At 34.5% G+C, this 8,518-nt stretch overlaps 1 long non-coding RNA gene across 1 annotated transcript; it reads right to left on the reverse strand.

Moving 5' to 3' along the window:
• Window positions 1-3,642: 3,642 nt before the first annotated feature.
• LOC137239387 (uncharacterized) lies at window positions 3,643-7,859 on the reverse strand. Its single transcript, XR_010949353.1, has 4 exons — window positions 7,750-7,859; window positions 6,107-6,139; window positions 4,342-4,492; window positions 3,643-4,284 (listed from the first exon to the last, which is right to left on the reverse strand). It is a non-coding gene; the product is annotated as an uncharacterized lncRNA (long non-coding RNA).
• Window positions 7,860-8,518: the final 659 nt, after the last annotated feature.

Raw genomic sequence — 8,518 nt, forward strand, 5'->3', positions numbered from 1 at the left:
AATGGCCTTTATTAAAGTACTTCACAATAACACTTATACTTTGCAACGAATAGCTTGCTTAATAACCAAACTGATTGATAGCTCATAGAAACTGACTTTTTGCGCCTATACTGTCGCGCCTTTTATACTTTTTGATTTCTCGTTGCATACTTTCAGGCTTTTTCATTCCAGAACTTACTAGTTAGTTATCAGCTACAAAATCACCAGCGACAACTACGTGAGTAATACTTGCACAAATTATTGCCCTCTCTTGTGAGCAACTTAGATATGATATATGCATGTGTTTGTGCGTTGCTTCTCTGCTGTGTGTATGTACATATGTGTAGACATAATGATTGTATTATTGATGTGCATCAAGTCACTGCTTAGCATCGGCTTAGAGATGATAGTATCGCTTTAATCAGTGCATATAGCATGTAAACCATAAAAACACGAATTATATAAATTGAATTTACACACATAAAATAATAATTTTTCTGAAACACTTTTTATATTTCGCAAAAACATAATTTTCTCTGCCCGCATATGGCAAATATTTTGAGTGGATATTATATTTTGCATAGAGATCAAACCTGCGACGAACCTGCTGGAATTCTAAGCAACGATGGGAATACAGCAACGCAATAAGCAACACACATAAGCTCCCATTGCAAGAGCACCAAAAAAACGTACAAACATACGTATACAAAAAAATTGCAACCAAGCACAACAGGCATTGAAGCGAACCGTCAAGGCGGACATCACACAAAGAGGAAACAAAAAAAAATGCAATGTACTAGAAAGACGTCACCTCAGCATACCAACAACACAGCGTGGGTACTAGGCAGCCATAAACATTACACTTGCAAGTTACTTACGAAGGGCAACCAACTCGTTGACAACAACAAGGCACAATAAGCAGGCAGCAGAGGGAAATTGAAAGTACCCTGCAGTCAAACCAACTAGTTGTATACTAGAAGAATTCTAGTTTGGCAAAAATCTCAACTAGTATGAGTTCTGTCTTTTTTCCATATTAGCAACTGGTATTTTTAACACAGCGATGTCCTACGAAATATCAATTGCCAGCCTCTGCATCAGCATCATACCAATTGACAAACTAGTCATTATATACTCCAATATCATACCAGATGACATACTAGTCAGCATACCCATCAGACTCATACCAATTAACATACTAGTCAGCCTTTGCGCCAGCATTATACCAGATGGCATACTAGTTATTATATACACCAATATTCTACCAATTGACATACTACTCAGTGTATTCAACATCAACATACCAGTTGGCATACTACTCAGTTTATTCATCAATGTAACAACAGTTGACGTACAAGTCGATATTTGCATCAGCATCCTACTATTTAATATACTAGTCTCAGTTGGGTTGAAAAATTACTTGAAAATTGATAAATTAGCTCAAATTTATGTTATTCATTATATTTCATATATATAAAAAGTATGTATATTAGACTGGGTCGATTTATCAACCGATATCGCGCCATTGATTTTTACAACAGTTTTTTGAAAAAAAAAATATTTTTTGGGTTTTGGTCAAAAAATTTACCCTTTCGCCATTATTTTTTTCGCAGGCTCGAAAATTATTTTTTTGGGTATTCGTAGTGGAACTTTTTTCTTGAGCCCAAATCCTATCGAAAGATCGATGGCGCGATATTGGTTAACTTTCGTCCATACAAATCGACCCAAGTTAATATTCATACATATATCACTTTAAATTTATCACTTCAATATTCAATAAATATATGGGCTATTCTTTGGAATAAATTTTGATAAAAATACGTACATATATATAAAACCTAAAAAGTAACGGAATAACACATACCGAATTTTGTGATCGATCAGCGGAGCCGGCGGACCATATCCTGTGATGCAATCTCAAGACACAGGGCTAAGTGTATGGGCTCACCATGGCCAGAACATTCCCACATTAAATCCCTCAAGCCAAGAGAACTGCTAGGGTTTATCATGGAAGTCGGATGGGATGAGGTGCTGACCAAAGGTCGCAGTGCAATCCTCAATAAATTATCTATCTATCTAACGGAGAAGGAACGAACCAGTAGTGGTTGACTGTGTAAAAACAGGACAAGCTGCACTAGCGCCGTCCTGTTGTGAGTGTTAATGGAGTTCAGAATGGTGGTAGTAATATGCACTTTACGGAAGTCTTGCTTATGGCTGGATAACCGAACAATTTCATTTAATTGAGGGAATCATAACGGCTTTAAACGTTTTCGTTACTGACGTTACTGGGTTTCCGGTCTTTCTCTGTTATTCTGGAAAGGCATAGGCTTTTAACGACAAGTAGAAAAAATGTCCTAGGCTACTGATGCCCTCATGACCAAGGTGTTTTGGCATCGGTATAGGTCTTCCGTCTGGGACTATTGATACGGAAGGCTTGGCCTTTTCAATAACTTCTTTAACCTCTGTTGAGGTAACGGTGAGGGTTGACTCGTCGTGCTTGTGTATATGTGCCCGTTGATTTGGACGATATCTAGCATTGTCAACTGAAGTATTCATTGCAAATTGGCTACAGAAAGCACTCGCGCATTTCCTCGAGCCGACAGACGAAATTCTAGTCAAATCAATTATTTAAATACTAACTAGTATTAATAGCACCACAAAATTATAGTCAATGAACTATTCAAAAGCTGACTAGTATGAATAAACCCACAAAATTCTAGTCAATGAACTAGAATGTTTGCTGACTACTTTGGCTTTTGACTGCAGGGTAACTATGCTAACTAACTGGAGATGCGTACCCATTAACTTTCATGCTGGGGGGCAGTCCAGAGGGAATTACTACATATGTAATTTAGAAATAAATACTTATATGCAAGTAAATAATTCAATATATGGGTAGAATAATACCGTTGAACGTAGGATCCCTTATGTAAATACTCTGCAGTCAAACCAACTAGTTGTATACTAGAAGAATACTAGTTTGCCAAAAATTCCAACTAGTATGAGTTCTGCCTTTTTTCCATATTAGCAACTGGTATTTTTAACACGGCGATGTCCTACGAAATATCAATTGCCAGCTTCTGCATCAGCATCATACCAATTGACAAACTAGTCATTATATACACCAACATCATACCACTTGACATACTAGTCATTATATACACCAACATCATACCAGATGACATACTAGTCAGCATACCCATTAGGGTCATACCAATTGACACACTAGTCAGCCTTTTCGCCAGCATTATACCAGATGATATACTAGTTATTATATACACCAATATCATACCAATTGACATACTACTCAGTGTATTCAACATCAACATACCAGTTGGCATACTACTCAGTCTATGCATCATTGTAATACCAGTTGACATACTAGTCGATATTTGCATCACCATCCTACTAGTTAATATATTAGTCCAAGTCGGGTTGAAAAACTACTTGAAAATTGTTAAATTTGCTCAAATTCATTTTATTCATTATATTTAATATATATAAAAAGTATGTATATATACACATATATCACTTTAAAATTTATCACTTCAATACATAATACTTTGGAATAGATTTTAATAAAAATTCATATAACTACGTATATAATAACTTAAAAGTATAATTCAAAATTACTCAACTAGTAAAAATGCATTTTTGATTAATTTAATTAAATTATAAAAGTATTTATGTATAGATATCACTTCATATATATCACTTCACAATATATAAACTTAGGAACTAATGTAAATTAAAATTACTTGTATACAAAAACTAAAAAATTATAATTCAAAATTTTCTAACTAAACTCAAATTCATTTCAAAAATTAACCTTCAACTTAGGAACTAATATAAATTAAAATTACTTATATATAAAAACTAAAAAATTATAATTCAAAATTTTCTAACTATACTTAAATTCTTTTCAAAAATTAACCTTCAAGGTTTCATCATTCTTATGTAATTAAAGAGCTACACCTTTTTTAGTTTTAGTTTAGAAAGTTGCAGTTGAAATTCAGAATTTTAAATTGAAGTTTAGAAAATTATAATCCGAGTTTTTGAACTTCAATTGTAATTTTCTGAACTCTAATTGAACACTCTGAACTTCATTTGTAATTTTCTGAACTTCAATTGCAACTTTCTCAACTAAAACTGAAAAAGTGAAAAACAGTTTACTCCAGACTTTCTGGCAATGTTTTTACTGCCTTCGCCATGCCGCCTTTTTTTGAAAAACCCGCATCTTGTGCAACTGCATTGCTTTTCTAAGTTGTTCTTCCGATTCATCATTGGAAGACAGGCTTATAATAGATTCTGCAAAATAATAAAATATCAAGATTATGTAAATTTAATACTTTTTACGGATGTTACCCAAGAAAACTGAATAAAACTTTGAGTGGTCTTTAAGGCCCTTCTTCCCATGCGTCCCGTCAACATTGTTGTCCATTATGACTGCACTGCTGAGGACTTTTTCAAGGTTTTTCTTAACCGAATTTTGCAGCAAGTTCCTAAGTGTTGAAATCTGTGAAAGTGAAAATGATTATTAGTATAGACCATGTATGATACAAAATCGTTCCAAGGAAAACATAGCTTTAGCTCCATTCACAAAGTCCATAACCAAAAATTGTTTTTAAGAAGAATTTTTCACATATCTTGTATTTGTTGGTTAGGGACTTTATGAATTGAGCTACCGATAAGTAATTAAGAAAATTTTAAAACAAATGTTTACTGTCCAGAGGAAAGTACAATGAAGAAAAACAGCAAAAGGCTATGGAAAATAGTTTCTGAAATGTTTTTCCTGGGTCCGTATTTCTTCTGCAATGACGTAACCGATTTTACGCCAACGATAAATATGAATCTGTCAAACTATTTGTGAAAATGATAATACAATATGGATTTAATAAGTAGGCGTGATCATTAGTTTACGTATGTAATTAATCCGATTCACCAATTACTATCTATTGAGATTTGAAAAATTTTCCACCTATTCGTTTTTAATTTTTTATTTAAAAATTAAAATTTAGTCTAAGATCGGGTGTAACCAAACTCCATATTCTCAGCCAAGAGCGCTTATCGTACTGACAATTAGTTTAAGTTTTTGAAATTGAGTAAAATTAATATTTGGCGTGATGTACCCACGAGGTTTAGGCCGAACTTCTCTTTCAATTTGCATAGCGCTTTTTTTGTTTTTTCTTAGAAATTGGCGAGACGCGAACTAAAACGCTTACGCCGACTCTGAACGTCATCTGCAAGTTAGATCAATTTTCACTGAGAAGCTTTTCATGCACAAATACACGCTTAGTGTTTGCCAAATCACTGCCGAGAAATACTTTCTTCTAATTGAAAAAATATGTTTCTAAATGTTTGGGATTTTTCTCGGGACTTGAACCCAGGACCTTCCATGTGGTAGGCGGAGTTCCCTTTCTGAAAAAATTAACCCGATTTTAGAAAACGTAAATGAAGAAAATTCGACCTACAGTTCCTCAAACCCAAATGATTATTTATAATTTTCACTGTTGGAAAAAATAAAAAAAAAATAAATAAATGTAAGGCGCGATAACCTCCGAAAAGATCTAAGGCCGAGCTTCTCTTCCAATTTGCGTCGTGCTCCTCTTGATTTTTCCCTACAAATTGGCCGGACGGGACCTACATGTTTTATGCCGACTCCGAACGGCATCTGCAAGGCAGAGAAGTTTTCACTGAGAGCTTTTTATGGCAGAAATACAATCGGAGCGCTTGCCAGACACTGCCGAGGGGCGACCCCGTTTAGAAAAATTTTCTTCTAATTGAAAAATCTTATTTCTAAAATTTTGATGTTGCTTTGCCCGGGAGTTGAACCCAGGGCATACGGTGTGATAGGCGGAGCACGCTATCATCACGCTACCACAAACAAACTCCGATTCTCAGGTACAACCTTTTCATCAATCTTAAACAAATCCTCTGTACACGACAGAGGAAAGCAAGATTTTAATGAGCACGCTACAGCTTCTTTTTGAACTAACTTGCTCATTACTACTTTTTGGTCTGCAAGTGCAGTCATCACTGCAGCATTTTGAGAAGACATAAAAGCTAAAGAAAATAAAGTTGAATCAAGGTAAATGTAATATGTATATAGAAATATATTTAACATTCTTACACAAAATGGTCTCCTTCAGGTTTCCGACGGTTTCTGAAAGTAAAAAAAAAAAACACAAATTACCAAACAGATCTTGCATTCATGTAGAGCTTTTAGCTATGCCAATAAAATTTTTTTTATAAAAAATTTGCGTACTGGCAAACTTTGTCCTGCCCTAAAATTTAGTCAATTGCAAGCAAACAGGAAAAATTGTAATAGTTTTTGAGAAAGAACACCCTACTTATAACAATCTGAACTTGAATTTAAATTTTCTGAACTTAAATTGTAACTTTCTGAGTTTAATTTGGAATTTCTGATCTTCTATTGTAATTTTCTGAACTTGACTGGAAAAGGTGTAAACTTTTAACAAAAATTCTTTTATTACCCTGAATCGTAAATGGTGCACTAATGGAATATGCATTGAAATCATCAAAATTTCAACAACCACAAAAATTTTAATTTTTTTGCTGATATCTCTTAGAGTTTTGGAACTTTCCAACATATGCTGTTTTTGTGTTGAAAATAAGTATATTGGTTTGATTTGGATTTATATTGTATGGGGGATGTCACGACCGTCATTCCCATTTACCCCACTTCTCCTTAAAGCTATGAATTTAACAATATCAGATATGCTAAGTTTATGTAACGTGACTTAATCTGTTAAGGATATGTGACATTGAAAGAACCACACCCTCCTTTCCAATTCTTACCACTTTTTTCCACTGATATAAATTTGATATTAGGCATCTGCTTGCCAAGTATCATTGCCCTGGTATTGTTGATATATATATCAGATGCCACGCTCCATACATATCAAAATTACCCCCTATGTACTGAATCAATTTTTTTAACAAATTGGTGTATATTTAATTTAAATGGACCACACGGTAAAAATTTGAGTGTAGCTTATTTATATATAAACAGGGTAACGTTTCACAAGACGGCGCACTACCTAATTTTTATCAAATTTGGTATCAAAAGACGCGCCTCGACCTCCGTTTTTAGAATCCCGTAGCGAAAATTAAAATTTTTATTTCTGTCAAACAGGTATAAGCAAGAAATCGGTTCTAATTTTCATGTGGTTGTTTTTTTTTTTTTATGTTTGTTGTACACACACACACACACTAATGCAAAAAGGTGTTCTGCGCGCATTTAGTTTTGATTCCCAAACCGGTATCGGACCCAACCATGGTAATTTTTTATAAGCGCGGCCGAAGGTCCCCAATGCAGAAAGGTGTTCTATGCAAAAAACTATGGATCGGGCCCCATATTTCGGACCCTCTCGCGGTCATTTTACGGATTTTTGTGAATAACTTTCGACAGGAATAAAATTTTTGCTTTCAGATTCTTAAAACGGAGGTCGAGACGCGTCATTTGATACCATCTTTGATAATTTTTGATAAAAATTAGGTGGTGCACAGTCTTGTAAAACGTTACCATATAGATTTTTTTATTCGCTTTTGGGAATTGAATCTTCCAATTCCAAATGGTGGCAGTCTCTTGCCTCTAGTTAAAAAGCCAGGTTCACAAACGTAAAAGGTAATATATTGGCAACCTTTAGACGTGCCTAAGCAGCTAATGCATGTTGCAAAGTAAAAATCCGTAGCACAATAATTTTCCTTTTTTATTAAAGTCAAGGGATGGCTGTAAATTCCTGAAAATACCTGGTTAAGTGGAAGTTGACGATTTATGTTATGCATCCAGAACTTCTCAAAATATAAACAGATTTGTTTACATAATTTTTCGATATGACAGGGGAGTAGTTAGAGAACGCATATTACCGATGGTGCATTAATTTAACCCTTGGACTGAAATTTATAGGCCCTACACATAAGATTTTGTATGCATCATCGTGAGCTGACGGATGAGTGCATGTATTTGCCGGGGGAGCGACAAATCGCCTAAAACTGTGACTAGTATACCCATTAAATAACTTACCTTGCAAATTTGTTATCTTTGCATCCAACGCCTTGCAACCTGCACACTCTGCAGCTTGTGACTTTTTATCTGGAAAAGAAAAAAACCCGAGTTTATGATAACTTATGCAGATGTATATGTGATGGAACTTACAAGAGGATGATGGTACGTTCTCTACGTTGGTGAAGGATACGCGCTTTATATCTTTCGGCATGGTTGGTTTATATTTATTGTTTAAATTCACTAGATATACATATGTTAATTTAGTTAATAAGTAGGGAAATTAATATTTTGTTGCATATGATTTTGCACCAACAAACAAAACAAATTATTAATTTCCCTAATGTGTTCAATTTAAATTGAGTTAAAAAGTGCCATGTAACAATGGCAGCAATTATATGCTATCAATATGAGGGAAACCTACTAGTTTACATTCTATTTCTTCAATAGGGTATTGGGTTTCCTCGTCTATGAGTGAGAAGTCGCCCACGCAAATACGAAGAGACATGGAGTCAA

This window comes from Eurosta solidaginis, chromosome 1 (genome assembly GCF_040869045.1).
Source record: "Eurosta solidaginis isolate ZX-2024a chromosome 1, ASM4086904v1, whole genome shotgun sequence".
Taxonomy (NCBI): domain Eukaryota; kingdom Metazoa; phylum Arthropoda; class Insecta; order Diptera; family Tephritidae; genus Eurosta; species Eurosta solidaginis.